Source organism: Thamnophis elegans, chromosome 14 (assembly GCF_009769535.1).
Source record: "Thamnophis elegans isolate rThaEle1 chromosome 14, rThaEle1.pri, whole genome shotgun sequence".
NCBI classification, from domain to species: Eukaryota; Metazoa; Chordata; class Lepidosauria; order Squamata; family Colubridae; genus Thamnophis; species Thamnophis elegans.
Window position 1 is genome coordinate 20020038 of NC_045554.1, and position 15748 is coordinate 20035785.

General features: G+C 47.6%; 1 protein-coding gene across 1 annotated transcript in view; it reads right to left on the reverse strand.

The window, feature by feature from the left end:
- The window catches only part of PRKCB (protein kinase C beta), a 242315-nt gene that overhangs the window by 62591 nt on the left and 163976 nt on the right, over positions 1 to 15748 (reverse strand).

Below are 15748 nucleotides of genomic sequence, written 5' to 3' on the forward strand. Positions count from 1 at the left end.
TGGTGCAACCGGAACAAACTGGAACTGAACTCAAAACCATAGAAATGGTGGTAGACTTTAGGAGAAACCCTTCCAGACTACCAATTCTTACAGTACTAGACAACACAGTATCAACAGTAGAGACCTTCAAGTTTCTATCATATCTCAAGACCTAAAATGGACACCTAGCATCAAAAACATCATCAAAAAACCACAACAAAGAATGTTCTTTCTGCACCAACTCAGGCAGCTCAAACTGGCCAAAGAGCTGCTGATTCAGTTCCACAGAGGAATTTTTGGGTCTGTCATCTGCACCTCTATAACTGTCTTGTTTGGCTCTGCAACCAAACAAGACACATAGACTTCAACGGATAATTAGATGCAGAAAAAACAATTGCAACCAACCTGCTTTCCATGGAGGACCTGTAGACTGTATGAGTCAAAAAGTGGGCTGTGAAAATATCTACAGACCCCTTGCATCATGGACATAAATTGTTTCAACTTCTGCCCTCAAAACAACCCTAGAGAGCACTGCACACCAGAACAACTAGACACAAAGAAAGTTTTTCCCCAAATGCCATCACTCTGCTAAACAAATGATTTCCACAATAGTCAATAATTTACTAAGGATGTATTACTATTATTATTCTCATCCTTCCTAGTACCTATCTCTTCTCACTTATGACTATAACCATGTTGCTTTTATCTTTCAATTTATATTGTTTTTATTGTTTCCTAATACAATTTGATAGCTTATTAGTAGCCTTGATTATCACTAAGTTTTTGTATCTTTATTCTTGATGAATGTATTCTTATTCTCCTTATGTACACTGAAAGCATCTGCACCAAAGACAAATTCCTTGGGTGTCCAATCACACTTGGCCAATAAAGAATTCTATTTTACTGGGCAAACTGGAAAGGAGGAATCTGCCAAGAATCAGTGTCAGGTCTGCCACCTTCAGCTGCTTCCTTTCGTTGGCATCCTGCCATAAACCGAAAGTAGGGAGGGAAGGAATTTGGGGAAGCTTGGGCTGGAGAGAAAAAGATGAATGAAACGGGGGGGGGGGGAGTTGACGGGAACTAGAGGTGTCAAACTGGAATAAACCAGCCACCAAGGACACCTGGCCTGGAAGCGGAATGTGAAACTACTTTAATAAGCACCCAACTTTAAAGTGATTCCCAAAACATCAAACTGGGATGCTGCTGGAGACTGTTGTTACAGTGGTCAAGGGGGGAGAGCCAAGGAAAGGGGAAAATTGTAACCCTTTGCACAGGAACACACAGATCCAGCCTTACTTTCACTGCAACCACGTCTTTAGTAAAAGAACCAATCACTTCAACCAAATGGAGTTGAGGATCTTTCTTTCCGAAGGACTTAAGTTGGGGCAGGTCTGATAATCAGGACGTTGCAGCAATATGTGGATGGCCCTGCCCTTCTCCTTTGCTTAGATGCCCTGGCTGTCTCCTCACTCATTCTGGCAGCACAATCCGTGCCCTGGTTTCTAGGCATTCAGTTCAAGTCTGAGACATATGAACGGAGCCTCGCTTAGCTGCCCTGGCCTGGCTTCCTTTGGCATGGAGCCCTTCCTCACATGGCCAGGCCCATGGATCTATGTGAGACATGACTGGCAGCGCTATGGCATGCAGGTGCAGTGGAAATCTGGATGATCCTGCCAACCCCTTGGAGATTACCTGAAGCTCTGTTGATCTGCTGCTCTTCAGGGACTTTTGACCCTCAACCACCCCATGAGAGCGCCTTCTCAGAAGGGGGGGGGGGCTACACTGAAATCTCTCAAGGAGGCCCATGACTGTGGAAGGCCAGGGATCAGATCCTTTACCTATCAACCAATCAATAATTGCATGTGCGAGTTCAAGATGGCTGCGAGGCTCCTTTCGTCCTGAGCCATCTGACGAAAAAATGCCGAAAAAAACCTTGAGCAGCGACGCTAAAAATAATATGGTAAGCCGGCCCGGGAGGCTTAAGACCCAGGGCCCCCAAAAAGACCAGCCAGCGGCAGGGGTCGCCACTCTGGGGGCAACCCCGAACCGCAAAGATCTTAGCGGCTTCAGCAGCGCCTATGCTGGTTTGACCGCCCGGCAGCAAGGAGAGGAGTCTCCACCTAACATCAATGACGGCGCTTGCCGGCCGCTTTACTGCCTATTTTGCCTCCCCATTCTGCCGGATTACAGCAAGAACATCCTGCGACCGCGGGACCATTCCCGGGACCACCCCCAGACCGTACGGACCGTGCAACTGCAGACCACGCGGATTCTGGTGGTTCCGGCAGCCTCCAGACTGCTCCGACTGCCTCAGCTGTTTGGCGGCGAAGAGAGGGGCCTCAGCTTGGTGGCGGCGACGGCATTTCCCGGCGGCTCCATCGCCCGCTCCACCCCCCTGCTTTGTTTGCTCGTAGCAGGGACGAAGAACCAGAGGGACTATTCTTGGACTGTGCAGATCTTGATGACCCCATTGGCTTTGGTGGCTCCAGTGGCTCGCGTGTTATCTCAGCCATTTGACGCTGAGGAAGTAAGTCCTATTTTGCGAACAGCGGTAGCCCCCTCTGACAACTTTAACATCGGTTTCATCTTGTCACCCTACTTATTTTTAGTGGGAAGCCTCTGGGAACTCCCTGGGGGGGTTTTACTCCCCGAAAGAAGATTCTGGGACTGTGTTGCGGGCAGACAGATGATGGCACTGTACGTTCTTACTGAACTCCCGCTAAACTTTCTAATTAACATCGCCCGGCCTGATGAACCCCTGGTTTCCCTAGCAAACCAGGATTATTCGAGAGGACGTGATTGGGAAGTCAGTAGGGACTGGCCATCCTATGAGACTAATTGGAACTGTGACTGGGACTGTGACCACTACTATTATAACTCTCGTGGACGCCTGCTCCCCCGTGACTCAGGCTTTGTCCCTACGTCATCATTGTTAGCTGCAGAACCACCTGATGAAGGCCATTTGGCCCCCCTTGAACTCTTTGAACTCGCAATCCAATCCTAATTTAAGAGCTGCGCATTATTTTTTATTTTTTATTCTTTTAACAAATTCTTCCTTTTTTCTTCTCTCTTCTTCCTTCTGTCTTAGTATGGGATATGTTTGTGTTATGCCTGTTTGAGTGAATGTTCCCACTTTTATTGTAATTATTGCTGTATTTTTGTTTTGTTTTTAACTATTACGTGGGGATTGTTTGGGTGAGTGAATGAATATGTATGACTCGGAGGGCCTGCTGGGGAATGCGGGGGCCACTGAGGTGGTTGGGGGGATTACTGCTACGGGAGTGGGTCGGAGCATTATGGTCACTACAGGGAGAGGCAGATACGGCGGGGACTTTAGGGCTGGCCATTACCGGGGAAGGAGGGTTCGCTATATTACAGAGATCCCTCCTTCCGGCCCTATGAGTCCCACTCCAAGGCCAGATGGCGCGAGTAATCAGGACCCTGGTCTCAGGCTGCTGTTGCTAAATGCCAGGTCTGTTGTTCACAAGGCTCCCCTCGTCCGGGACTTAATTTCTGACGAGAGGGCAGACCTGGTATGTATTACTGAAACCTGGCTGGGCACAGAAGGAGGAGTCCCCCTTGTAGAGATGTGCCCAGAAGGATTTCAGGTGCTTCATCAGCCGAGAGCCCAGGGAAGGGGTGGCGGTGTGGCTATTGTTATCCGGGAGTCTCTAGTACCTCGTAGGGTCCCTGCTCCGGAGCTTGTCGGGTGTGAGACTCTGCTGGTGAAGTTGGACCTCAAGGGTCAAGTGGGTCTGCTGCTAACGTACCTGCCTCCCAACTGCGTTGCAGCAGCCCTCCCCTCGCTCCTCGAGTCAGTAGCCGAGCTGGCAATTGAGTTCCCCAAGCTCATGGTTCTGGGGGACTTCAATTTGCCATCGCTCGGTGAACACTCTGATGGGGCGCAGGAGTTCATGGCTTCCATGACAGCCATGGGCTTGACCCAGGTAATTCGGGGCCCAACCCACTCAGCGGGTCACATGCTCGACCTCGTATTTCTCTCGGAGCAGTGGATGTGTGATCTTGGTCTGAGGGGTAATGAGACCATACCCCTGTCGTGGTCAGACCACTGCCTACTGAGGCTTGACTTCCGGAGGCCAAACCCCCACCGTAGGGAGGAGGAACCGACCAGGTGGTTCCGCCCCAGGCGACTGATGGACCCTTTGAGGTTCCAGACGGAGCTTGGGGTTATTCCTGATACTCTCGCCCACAGTTCGGCGGAGACTCTGGCTGCTGCCTGGTACTCGGCGGCATCGGAGCCTCTTGACCGGATTGCGCCACTACGGCCCCTCCGGGTCAGCGGATCCCAGAGACCTCCTTGGTTTACCGAGGAGCTCCGGGAGAAGAAGCGAGCACTCCTAACAACTTGCACCAAGGAGTACATCAGGGCACTTAGGGCAGCAAAAAGATCTCATATTGCCACCTTGGTTGCGTCCGCTGAGTCCCGCCCAGCCGCCCTGTTTAGGATAACCCGTTCCCTCCTAAATAGGAGGGATACGGGGGAACCCTTGCAGGGTAGAACTGAGGATTATGCCCAATTCTTAGCGGACAAAGTTGCTCGGTTTCGGTCGGACTTGGACTCCACCGCTGCAGATCCAGCCGGGACACAAGAGGATCACTTGGCAAACCATCTCTGGGTTGAGTTTCAGGATGTTGCCTCTGGGGATGTGGACAAGACCATTCGAGCTGTGAGTGCCTCCACCTGTATTCTGGACCCGTGTCCCTCCTGGCTGGTTGCCAACAGCAGTGAGGTGACACGTGGCTGGATCCAGGCGGTCGTAACCGCCTCTCTTCGGGAGGGGCACTTCCCCGCCACACTTAAAACGGCGGTGGTGAGACCCCTCCTGAAGAAACCATCCTTGGATCCAGCCATTTTAAATAACTACCGTCCTGTCTCCAACCTTCCCTTTGTTGGGAAGGTTGTTGAGAAGGTGGTGGCCTTCCAGCTTCAACGGGCCTTGGAGGAAGCTAGCTATCTTGACCCCTTCCAGTCCGGCTTCAGACCCGGTTACAGCACAGAAACCGCTTTGGTCGCATTGACCGATGCTCTCTGGAGGGCCAGAGATGGAGGCCATGCGTCCATCCTGGTTCTCCTTGACCTCTCGGCGGCTTTCGATACCATCGACCATGGTATCCTTCTGCGACGACTGCGGGAGGTGGGGGTGGGAGGCACTGTTTTGCAGTGGTTCTCCTCCTACCTCTCGGACAGGTCGCAGTCGGTGTTGGTTGGGGGCAGAGATCGTCCCTGAGGCCCCTAAAATATGGGGTGCCGCAGGGTTCGGTCTTATCCCCCCTACTATTTAACATATACATGAAACCGCTGGGCGAGATCATTCGGAGGCACGGGATAAAATACCATCAATATGCGGACGATACGCAATTGTATCTGTCCGCCCCGTGCCAACTCAATGAAGCGGTGGACGTGATGAACCAGGGTCTTGAGGCCGTTAAGAACTGGATGAGCGCTAACAAACTGGTACTCAACCCGGACAAGACCGAGTGGCTGTTGTGTTTCCCTCCCAACAATTTGGCTAATGTTCCATCTATCAGGCTGGGGGGTCAAATTTTATACCCCTCAGATAGGGTTCGTAACTTAGGAGTCCTCCTGGATTCACAGCTGACTCTCGACCATCATCTGTCGGCTGTGACCAGGGGGGCATTTGCCCAGGTTCGCCTGGTCCGCCAGTTACGACCCTACCTGAATCGGGAGGCTCTCACAACAGTCACTCGAGCCCTTGTGATCTCTAGGCTGGAATACTGCAATGTGCTCTACATGGGGCTGCCCTTGAAGTGCATCCGGCGACTGCAGTTAGTTCAGAATGCGGCCGCACGAGTGATAGTGGGCGCACCGCGGTTCGCCCACATAACACCCATCCTCCGCGAGCTGCACTTGCTACCTGTTGATCTCCGGGTGCGCTTCAGGGTGCTGTTGACCATCTTTAAAGCTCTTCATGGTAGTGGATCTGAGTACTTGAGAGACCGCCTTCTGCCGATTACCTCCCTCCGACCGATAAGATCGCACAGACTGGGCCTCCTCCGAATCCCATCCGCCAGTCAATGTCGACTGGCGACTACACGGAGGAGAGCCTTTTCTGTTGCAGCTCCGACCCTGTGGAACGATCTCCCCGTTGAGATACGCACCCTCACCACCGTCCAGGCCTTCCGCGCAGCCCTCAAGACCTGGCTATCCCAACAGGCCTGGGGATAAGCCTCTAATTTGCCCCACCCGAGTGTTGAATGTTGAATGCAAGTTGTGTTTTTATTACTTTATTTTGCTCACATATTGTTTATTTTGAATTGCACCCCCTCCCTAATCATTGTAAGCCGCCCTGAGTCCCCTCAGGGAAAAGGGCGGCCTATAAATCCTAATAAAATACTAAAAAATACTAAAATACTAAAATCAATAAGTGCTCCCAGATGATCCATAGCTCAGCTGAGCCCACCATATCCCTGAAATTAGATGGCAAAATGGCCCGCTTTGGCGGGACAATTTTCACTTGCTTTAGAGTTTTAGCAAAGGATGGGAAAGCAAACAAGAGGTCACCATGGGCAAGATGTCTCCATTCTGACATTTAATTTCTCCCAAACAAGTGAAAAAAGGATGAAGCTTTTCAGCTCTTCCAGCACTATTCCCATTAAGAGCTATGGTGGTGCAGTGGTTAGAGTGCAGTACTGCAGGCTACTTCTGCTGACTGCCGACTGACTGCAGTTCAGCAGATCGAATCTCACCGGCTCAAGGTTGACTCAGCCTTCCCATCCTTCCGAGGTGGGTGAAAGGAGGACCCAGAGTGTTGGGGGGAAGAGGCTGACTCTGTAAACCGCTTAGAGAGGGCTGTAAAAGCACAGTGAAGTGGCATAAAAGTCTAAATGCTATTGCTATTGAAAGAGATGTACAGTCCAGCAGTTGGTCAGGAAGCTGAGCTGGGCTCCACAACCATCTCAGCCTTCCGACCAGTTGACCAAATGCCTCCTTGTAGTATATCTACTCTCAGTTAGTCTCTGCTGTTTGCTGCTATTAAATGAAGCGCATACATGATATGCCCATCATTCTGCAGAGTGTGTGTGTGGTGGTGGGGAGCCCCTGCGTAACAAATATCCACATTAATAATCCCAAGCTGGGTTTCTTCTTGAAGATGCAGCTTCATAAGAAGGTGGTTTGTTTTGGCACTGAGGCTGGATGGAGATCAATAGGCATACATTAATAATCATACATTATTCATGAGGCCTCTAAGACTCATGCAAGGGCAAACACAGCACCTTTGTCTTATGCACTAAAATAGCCATGGCTTTCAGATCTTTTGTTGCAAAAGCATGTGGCTACTTTATCTCTGTCTGTCCTACAAGATCCAGCAGGATGAAAACATAAAATAACAGAGTTGGAAGGGATCTTGACAGTCTTCTAGTCCAACCCCCTACTCAAGCAGGAGATCTTATATCTTTTCAGACAAATGGCTTGTATAGCAATCTTGTATAGCAATAGCAGTTAGACTTATATACCTCTTCATAGGGCTTTCAGCCCTCTCTAAGCGGTTTACAGAGTTAGCATATTGCCCCCAACAACAATCCGGGTCCTCATTTTACCCACCTCGGAAGGATGGAAGGCTGAGTCAACCCTGAGCCGGTGAGATTTGAACAGCCGAACTGCAGAACTGCAGTCAGCTGAAGTAGCCTGCAGTGCTGTATTTAACCACTGCACCACCTTGGCTCTGTCCAGCCTCTTCTTAAAAGCCTCCAATGATGGAGCACCCACAACTTCTGAAGGCAACTTCCGTTCCACTGGTTAATTGTTCTCACTGTTAGGCAATTTATCCTTAGTTCCTTCTCTCCTTGATTAGTTTCCATATATTGTTCCTTGTCTTGCCTTTTGGTTCTTTGGAAAATTGGTTGACTCCTTCATCTTTGTAGCAACCCCTCAAATATTGAAAGACTTCTATCATGTCTCCCCTAGTCCTTGTTTTAGCTAGACTAGACATACCCAATTCCTGCAACCATTCTACATATATTTTAGTCTCCACACCTTTAAACATCTTAGTTGCTCTTCTTTGCACTTTTTCCAAAATCTCAACATTTTTTTTATATTGTGGCAACCAAAATCGGATGCAGTATTCCAGGTGTGGTCTAACTAAGGCATTGTAAAGAGATACTAATATTTCAAGTGATTCTATCCCCGTTTATGAAACCTAGGATTGCATTGGCTTTTTGGGCGGCAGCTGAACACACCTAGCTCATATTTAAATGATGGACCACTAGGACTCCAAGATTCCTTTCATAATTACTGGCATTGGCCACGTTTCATCCAGTCTGTCCCTGTACAGATGTTTTTTTCTTTCCTAAGTGTAAAATCTTACTTTTCTCTACATTGAATTGTATTTTGTTAGGTAGGACCCAGTATTCCAGTCTGTCGAAATCCATCTTCTGGGGTGTTGGCTATTCCTGCCAGCTTTGATGAGTTTAGAATAGAATAACAGAGCTGAAAGGGACCTTGGAGGTCTTCTAGTCCAACCTCCTGCTTAGGCTTTCCTGCCTAATACCAGGGCTGTCAAACTCAAAGCCTAGGGGCCGGATCCAGCCCGCAGGGTGCTTAGTTCTGGCCTGTGGGGCCACCCATTTTCACTGGCAGAGGGCTGCAGGAGGCCGTTGTGGCTGAAAACAAAGCTCAGGAGCCCATTTTTGCTTGGCAGAGCACTCGGGCCACCACAGGCACTTCTGACATGAGTGATATCAAGCTGGCCATGCCCACCCTGGCCATGCCCACCATGGCCCCTGAGGTCCAACACAATCCTGATGCTGCTCTCAATGAAATCGAGTTTGACACCCCTGCCCTATAGCATTTCAAACACATGGTTATCCAACATCTTCTTAAAAACTTCCAGTGTTGGAGCATTCACAACTTCTGGAGGCAAGCTGTTCCACTGATTAATTGTTCTAATTTGCTTTGGGTCCTATCAACTAAATAGAGTCACCTGATGGTACCCAGAAAGCACAACCTCTCTGACACAGTGCCTGCCTAAAAGCCTCTTCTCAAGATCCATTGGCCCTGACCCTGTTGGGTCCAAGGAGGCTGTTGGGTTCAAAAATTGATTGTTCCCCAAGGATGACAGACACATCCACCATAAACAGATGGTGTTTCGTGCCTGACCTGCTGTGTGTTTTATCCTTTTATTGTTGCTTTTATGCAGTGACATTTCTAACCCTGCTAGATGCTCAGAGCCACTCATGAGTGGGCAGTTATATAAATGGAATAAGTAAATAATGAACAGCAGAGAGCTTCTGTACTTCAAAACTACTGTTGCCGCGTGCGTAGCCTTGAAGATTAATATTTTGTTTTCCCTTTTGTCCTAATTCCTTGACTTCAGTCCTCCCTGCCTAGAAATACTAATAGCTTCAGATGTAGAAAGAGAGAGTTATTTTGCCTACTTGCCTTCCATTGTGTCATGAAATTTGGTTGCGATCTGCATGATCTCTTGGGCCCAATATTTGCCCTTGATCAACTAGTTGCCTGAGGCTATTGGGTCAGAAATTTGGACAGTCTTCACAAACTGACCAGAGACCAGCCAGCCACTTTTGAGTGCATGTAGTAGTATGCCCAAGAATTGTCAGAACTGCCATCCTGAGCTTCAGCCTTGTTGTGCTAGATGCCAGCCTGTCATAAACTACAGGAGGAGGGAACTAATGGGAAGGGGGGAAACCAAAACTACTCATCATGCCATCCCGAGACATCGGCTCATCATCCCAAGGCCAGAGGCCTGGGAGGGGAAATGCAATGGCCCACCAATCTAGTGGGGACCATCATCAAAACAAATCCTTTGTATGTAATGGGACAATAGGGAGATAACAGGGGGGAGGAATGGGAAAGGGAAAGTTAAATAGGGAACCTTCACATGCAAACTTTTAATTCTGGCTTTGCTGTACTGTAACCAAAAGTATGCCTTTTGCGCAACTGGAGTCGAGGGTCTTTCTTTCCTAAGAATCCAACTCGGTGCAGATGTGACATGAATTAAGAAGCAGGCAGGCCTTCCTCCCTTGCCTTCCTCCTTCCCTTAGCCTGGAAACAGAGTTTTCCAGACTCAGGGATGAAGACAATGAAAGAAGAGTACAGCTATCAAGATACGCTGGACTCCTGGCCAAACCCTAGAAATGAGTCAGATGTAGAACAATGGCCTTGACTAAGATTGAATCACTTTGCTTCTTTCAAACCCTAATGCTTTTCAACTTGCCAATGAACTGGGGAGAGGAAAGGGGGAAATGGAATGCTGAGAATGTATGCGGAGATCGTGAGTGTGTGGAAACCATCAAGGTCACCACTGCAGGTGCTGGAGAAAAAGATGGACTGTTCCCATAACAAGAAGATAATTGTCATAATTGTCATTGTCATAATTGGACAATGTGATGACCCAAGAATGGGGAGAAGAGAAAGCTATAGTTTAACTATGCAAGCATTTGCCTGGGAAAACCAGAGCAGGTTTTGTTTCTTCAGTACCAATACAGTGTATCCAATAAAGTTTTACTTTTGGGAATTCAATTATCCCGAGTGTTTTTCATCCTGAACACTGGTGACCAATCACGAAGGTTACAAAGCCTTCAGGGACCAGATCCAGATGAGAACAAGATAAACCCTCAAACTGGTGCTCAGGAAACTGAACTGATTCCACACCCTTTTCTCTTCATGTCTTATAATATAGGCATTTTTAACTTGGACTGGAGGAGAAGGAAAAGGGTTTGGCAATCTCCCCCTCCTCCAAATTAGCTCCTTTGTACCTGCCTGAGACAGTTTTGGAGGAAGAAAACACCCCTGGCCATTCCAAGAAAGGAGCCTGTCCTTTGCCCAGTAGACCAGCCCGGGTCAAGATGAACAAAGCTGCAATCCAGCTGCAGGTGCAGCACAGAGGCCAAGCCACATGCTTGGCAAGCTGAGGGGGCCATTCAGCAGGGCAAGTCAGCCCATGGCTCTCCTCCCAGGGCTTCTCTGGCACTTCAAGCCAGTTGCCAGGGCTTGTAGATTTATTATAATAGACCAAAACTGTGGCATATCCTGCCAGGAGCATTTTCTACTGTGAATCACATCAAGGCAAAGGAAGCCTTCTGAAAAAGTGCCACCATCACCCTGCCAATTATTAAGACACACGGCTTCAATTTGCTGGGACAATTGCTTTGGAAGGAACCACTGCCAGGCCACCCCACCTCACGTCTCATTCCAATAAAATCGACACCTTCTCTGGAAATGAATTATTCTGGCCTACAGAGAATCACCACCAAGGGAACTCTGGGCTCTGCTGAGGCTCCTCAGGATGCAGGCACTTCTTCTCCCAGCTCTCCTACCTGGCCCTCGGACTCTCCTGCCAGGTGCAAGGTGGGAAATCCCTTGGTGGAAGCAGAATGCCCTTCAGCTGCCTTTCATATCCAGAGCGGACAAATGGGAAGCAAGAGATCTGTTACCATGTCAAGGTGGGAAAAAGAGAAGCAGAACCTAAACCTGGGACCTGGCCTATAGGCAGGCTCCAGTTTATTTATTTAGCAACCCTCTGAAGTAACAATGGCACTAAAAAGAGCAACTTCTGACTGGTCCTTATGCTTACGACTGTCGCAGCATCCCCACAGTCATGTGATCAAAATTCAGCTTAGCAAAAGGCAGAGCTGTGGTGGTGCAGTGGTTAGAGTGCAGTACTGCAGGCTACTTCTGCTGACTGCCAGCTGCCTACAATTTGGCAGTTTGAATCTCATCTGGCTCAAGGTTGACTCAGTCTTCTGTCCTTCCAAGGTGAGTAAAACAAGGACCCAGATTGTTGGGGGCAAGAGGCTGACTCTGCAAACCACTTAGAGAGGGCTGTAAAAGCTCTGTGAAGCGGTATATAAATCTTACTGCTAATGCTATTTATGACAGTTGCACTTCCCATAGTCTTATGATCATCATTTGTGACCTATCCCCTTCCAAAATCAATAGAGAAGTCCAGATTGCTTTGCTTAATGACTGAATAATTCACTTAACAACCACAGCAAAAAAGGTCAAAAATGCAAGTGTGACTCACTTAACAACTGCATCACTTAGCAGCAGAAGTTCAATTGCCAAGAGTGGCCACATATTCTTAGAATCTAGCAATGGCTGAGCTTCATCCTTTAATAGCTACTTAAGCACTTAAGTTGCAATGAAAAGCAACATGCCTGAACCCCTTCATTGCATTCCCCTCTTGGGCAAAGGAATGCACAACTGTATTCCTGCAGAGAACTCTGATGTGTCCATTGTGGCGCTCGGATGCCAGAGGGGTGAGCCAGTCTATGGGGCTGGCTTTATTGGGACCAGAACAAGCTTCTCTAGGGCTGTCTGTTCTTCCATTGGCTGAGTTGGGAAGGGTGGCCCCCAGTTACGGTACATGACTACAGCTCCCTTGGATTCTGGTTTAAACAGAGCTTGGCTTGCAAATAAGAGAATTATTGGAGCTTTATGAATGTTAATTGTAGCAGCCCTGAACACAATCAACTACTCTGACTAAGTGAGGAATCCTGCATTCTACACCTGTGCCTTTACCTTTTGTTTCCTGAGTGAAGAACTTCCCATTTGTCTCCTGTTAAATTTCATTCTTTTCTGTATAGCTCAAGATTGCTTCAAGCTGTTATTTCTGTCTGCGAGAGCATTAGCTGTGACACCCAATCTCCTATCATCCTATTCTCCCCCAGAGTGGAAGGATGCTCTTTAAAAATATCCGCTCCTACATCAAGATAACAAACCAAAGAAAAACAGTTTCATATATCAATGATGCGTAGTCAATTGGAAATGAGGCAAATAATGTAAATCCTTATTCAATTGTGACCTAGCAAATTCTGAAAAATAAACTGGCAGATGAGGCTCACACAGCATGCTGTACCACGGCAAGCTGGATGCACCAGAAAACAATCTCTGGAGTGTAAAACAGGAAAATTTAAATTGACTCGACTTGGAAAATGAAAAGCCATCCCTGGAGATCAGACACCAGTAACCAAACCCTCCTCTGCTGTTTCCCCCTCCTCCGTGCTGCTCATCTCCCCCACCCCCCAGTTTGCACGGCTCTTGAGACCCCTCCCCGCTGAAGCCAGGACAGTCTCCAGGCCCTGCCTAATGCCTCCCTCGTCGGCAGGCAGCGCCATCCCCCGCCACCTGCAGCGTGGAAATGCTGCCACGGAGTGCAAAGCTGTAATTTCCCGGTGTGCAAAATTAAATGGGGAGAGATATGGGAGGGCTTGCCACCACTGTAAAACCTTTTAATAGGCAAGCCTTGTACAGAGACTTGTGCGGGATCACACAGGCGGCAAGCCAAACCCCAGAGCAGCTCGTCTCCCCAAAAGACGTGGTTTGGCATCGGCAGAGAAATGACTCATTCGAGAAGGCAGGACTGGGGCCAAGAGATGGTTGCTTCAAGCCGAGCCTCGTTGCTCCCCTCCTCCCTCCCGTTCAGAGCAGAGGCAGACTCCTTTCCTTTGCAGAGCCTGCACAGCCCCCTCCCTTGCCCTCAGGAGGCTCCAGAACAAAGGAGCAAAGTTCAGGAAGGAGTCAGCCAGCCAACCCTCTCTTCCCCAAAGCTTGGCCCTCTTCTTCTCCTTCCATCCTGTCTTCCTCCCATAATTCTCTACCTCCATATCAATGGACCAGGATGCAGGCTGGGCTGGCACTGAGCTGCAATAGGAAGCCTCTAGAATAGGGCTCACCAACCTTTTGGACTGCAGGGACCACTAAATTCATAACTTTAAACCCCATGGATCACTAATATGATTTAGTGATGGGATGGGGTCCTTCAGGCACTTAGCTTGGCCACCTGTTAGTGGAGAGAGGGGCCTGGGGTCAACCTAGCTTTTCTGTCCATTGCAGCTAGGAATGTCAAATACGGCCAAGAATGAATGTTTGTCTTGTAGCCAGCTTGGGCGCTAGATCAGCCCCCTGCAAACTCTGTCTTTAGAGGAGCCTGGCTGCAGTTTTGAGCACCACTCGTTGATGTGCCTGGACTCCTAGGAAGGGAGGGAAGGGCTGGAGCCACTAAACAGGCAGCCAAGCTAAGTGCCTAAAGGACCCCATCCCGTCAGTGAGCAGGAATAATTGCTTCAGCAGGCCATATCCCGCCCAGGGGCCATAGTTTGAGGATCCCTGATTTAGTGCAATATAAAAAAATGCAAAAATACAAAGATTTTTCTGTGGACCACCAAAATTTTCTCATGGACCACCAGTTGGTGACTGCTGCTCTAGAAGCCCCCCTCCCTCTCCTAGTACCTTGGAGCAAAGAAGGACTGGCATTCTGTTAGATATTCCCCCCTGCTGACAGACTGACAAAGGTTTCCACCAAGGTCCTCTGTTCCAGCGGGAACAGAGGTTGAAGCCCATTGGTTAAGAGGTCTGATAGATCCCTTTAAAGGGGGATGCTGCCCGACCATTCCTCAGCCAGATGTTTACTTGACTTGCAATAAAGAGCTGTTGTTACTGAAGCCTTTGTATGCCTCCTTTACCCGATCTAACACTGGCGATGAGGATGGGATTGGAAGCCAACTAAGCTAACAAAAAGAGCAAATGAAGCCCTGCAAGTACATCCAGCCTGGAGCATCCTGTGCGGGATCGAGCAAGCCATCGCGGAACAACCAGATAGAATCAGAATGGCTATGCACGCCACACCAACTCCGTATGAAGTAAATTTTCTAACTGCCCACCGGTTCCACAGTAATGGTGATTTATAAAGTAGGGAAGTAACTTTACTTTATAAAATTTATAAAGCAGAGTTTCAGCAAACCCCTATCGCCCACCATGAAAGCTGGAACGCCCACTAGTGGGCGGTAGGGACCAGGTTGACTACCACTGGTTTAAATGGTACATCAGCTGTCAAAAGAGTTATTGCCTGAAACAAACAAAAGTAATAATTCTAGGCAGGACGTTCATTTTATCACAGAAATTCTCCCCAGCAATGGCAATTGTGGTTTCTCCCATCTTAACATATCTTTTTTTTAAATTTCATTCATTCGTAACATAATTATTTTGGAATAACAATCAGTTACTGTTTGTCATAGTAATGATAGCCAGATATTTAATCTTCTTCTCAATCTTAAAACCAATTTTATTCATCCATTCTGTTTGATCTTCCATTTTCATATTTTTGTTAACATCTTTACCTTCTGTTCATTAATCTTGAAAGCTGTTAATATACTAAACAGGCCCAGTATTTTCTATTGTTTCCTGCCCAGAAAAAGGCTGCTCCTCCACATCAGCTGGGAAAACCTCAATGATTTCTTAATGTAGGAATATGGAGAGCTTAAGGAAGTCAAGAGAACAATTGACTGCAGAGAGATTTAGATTTCAATGGTTTTCAGACACAGTCAAGAGAAAGATTTAATATAGATAAAAAGTAATAGGAATTGAACAATGTTAAGACACAATTCAAGACTGAACTATGCACAAATAATGAACATGTGATTGCTAAAGCGTATAAACTTTTGTTGAGACTTGAAACAGGGAAAAAAACCAAGTTAAAAGTGCAAGATAAAACGGGTAAGAATTTTGGTTATAATATACAAAACATTGTATTATAAGATAATTTTTTAATAAAATGATGCACTATTGTTATATGACATCAGAGAAATTATCTACGATGTATAATAGAATGGTTATAATAGAATGGTTAATGGTGGAAATGTGAAATGTGAAAATGTGAAAGGTCATTTTACTATGCATGATGGATTTGTGAAAAAGCAAAAACATACTGCGGACAAATATAAATGATGATAATAAAAAAAAAATACAGGTCAATATTCAGATGAACCC